Here is a 2,722-nt window from a genome sequence, read left to right as displayed (position 1 = left end):
CCCCAACACTGAACCCCCCCTGCTTATCTTTTCCACCACTGTAACCCCCTTCTCAACTGTCCCACTGCTGAACCTCCTTCTCATCTCTCCCACCACTGTACTTCCTGCACTTCTGCCCAACCACTATACCCCCCTGAATATTGGCCCCACCGCTGTACCCCATTCTTCTGTTCCACCGTTGAATACCCTTCTCATCGCTCTCCACCACTGTAACCCCCTTTCTCATCTGCCCCACCACTGTACCTCCTGCACATCTGTCCCACCACTGTACCTCCTGCACATCTGTCCCACCTCTGTACCCCCCTGCTCTTCTGCTCCACCTTTGTACCCCCCTGCTCTTCTGCTCCACCTCTGTACCCCCTGCTCTTCTGCGCCACCTCTGTACCCCCTGCTCTTCTGCTCCACCTTTGTACCCCCCTGCTCTTCTGCTCCACCACTCTAACCCCCTGGTCATCTGTCCCACCAATGTACCTCCTTTCTCCTCTGCCCCATCTCTGTACCCCCCCTGCACAACTGCCCCACCTCTGTACCCCCCCTGCACAACTGCCCCACCTCTGTAACCCCCTGCCACTATATAACCCCATTCTCATCTGACACATCATTGAACCTCCCTGCTCCTCTGTCCTACCACTGTAACCCCCAGCTCATCTGCCCTATCACTGTAACCCCCTTGCTCTTCTGTCCCACCGCTGAACCCCCATCTCATTTCTTCCACCACCATGGTCCCCCCCACATCTGCCCCACCATCGTACCATCCTGCTCATTTGCCCCACCGCTGTACCCTCTTCTCATCTATGATATGTGTGATATGCAGAGTGGTGCAAGGAAGCAGAGATGAGACACATCTACCTGTCCTGGCACATTTATCCTGGTGATCCAACTCTCGCATCCAGCCCACGTGCTTGTATGTGATGTACGTGATGTAGCGGTGCTGAGCGCTGCAGCAAAATTGGGTGTGATTTTCATTGCGCTGAATACTGGCTGTGGGTTAAAGGGACACAGAATGCAGGGGTTCAATAGTAAGTGACACAAAGGTTCAGAGGTTGGCAGTAGATGATGCAGAGCTGAAGGGTCAGTAGTAAGTGACACAAACACATAAATATAAATACATATATATATATATATATATATATATATATATATATATATATATATATTTTTTTTTTTTTTTTTTAACAACAAAGTTCCCAGAAGCTCAACAGTAATTTCACAAACTGTTACCTGATTGCCGCAACCAAGAGGGTCATCTTCCTCCAGATGGTGCCAGGACTGTGATTGGCTTTGGCAGTGGTCAATCACAGTCGTCCTCCTCCTGGAAACAGGGACTGCTCCCCCCTAGCAGAACTGCACCCAATCTCTTCCCCATCACTAGAGCTGACAATCGCAGCTACAACAAAGTTAGATAACCAATGTTTCCCATTGTTTACAATGTGTGGGGGCACAGTGCCTCCCCTCCAGTGCAGGTGCGGCGTGGGGAATTGTGAGATTGGAATGCATTAGCATCTCACTGACACTTCACTGCACTGCTCTGCTGATGGGGAGGGAGTCGGGTACCGGCAAAAGAGGCTTTGTGTGCCGGGGGTTGCCTACCCGTTTTAGACAAACATTCTTCGGTATTCCATTCTTTACCCTTATCAACCTATTAAAAATACAGTATATTTTTTACACATTCATCCATTAAAGAATTTTTTTTTTTTTTTTGAAAAGCCAGTGGAGTGCAAAACACACCCAAAAACTTCCACCCGGGGCCAAAAAAAGTGCACACACATAAAGAGTGACACAGAAAAACGTGCAATGGGTGTTACACTGATCCTCCACTAGGGAAGGACCTTACCCTGATCCCCCCGGGGCATTAGGCTCCAGACAGGGACTGAGGTACTTCACTTGGGTCTATCTGGCCAAAACCAGATGGAGCCCCGTTCTCTGGAAGATCTGCAGAAACAGACCTACCCAAGTACTAGGTGGGACTCCCCCCGAAGGGAGACCCCATGAGAGAGAGCGAACCAAGCCAGAAGGCCTTTGTCCACCCCCTCCCAAGACTTTCAGAGTAGGCCCGAGGACCCACACCCTACTCATCACACAGTGACTGACGTGTATACACATCAAACAAAAAAATACAAAAAAGTGACAAACATGGGGATAAATAAAAAGAAAGTGGGGAGAAGGAAGGTGGGAGAGTGAAAAATGACCATTGTGTAATACAATGGCTGGCTCTTCAGCCAGGAAAAAAAATTTGCCCTGGTCCTAGCCAAAAGGCTCGGCCATAGAGGCAGGTGCGTGTGTTTTGTGTTGTGGTGAAGTGACCATGGTGCCATAAATCAAGTGCCTGAACACTGTGACTGCACGGCACCCCTGAACTGCCATTTCAGGGGCACATTCACCACTGGCTTTTTGTGCAACCCTGACCCCCAGCCCAGACCGCAGCAGCCCCCACCCCAGCCAGGAAGGCCTGAAGTTCTGGAAGCTTGGTGAGAGCCCTTTACCATCAGGCCTCACCGTCGCTCCCATCCCTCCTACCTAATTACATTCGGGAAATACTAACCACTCCACCGGTGGGAAAGAGGAGCCAGTGTTCTCTCCTGAAAAACTGACTGGAGCAAGAGCTACCCCAATCTAGGCCAGAAGGCCAGGGACCTGACCCTCTGGCCAGACCCAATGGTTCTCCATCCCCATCAGAAGGCTTCCCTTTCGGCTACAAACCGCTCCAGGTTACTTTTACGCC

The sequence above is a fragment of the Aquarana catesbeiana genome, linkage group LG03, assembly GCF_042186555.1.
Source record: "Aquarana catesbeiana isolate 2022-GZ linkage group LG03, ASM4218655v1, whole genome shotgun sequence".
Taxonomy (NCBI): domain Eukaryota; kingdom Metazoa; phylum Chordata; class Amphibia; order Anura; family Ranidae; genus Aquarana; species Aquarana catesbeiana.
This window is presented reverse-complemented; position numbering follows the sequence as displayed.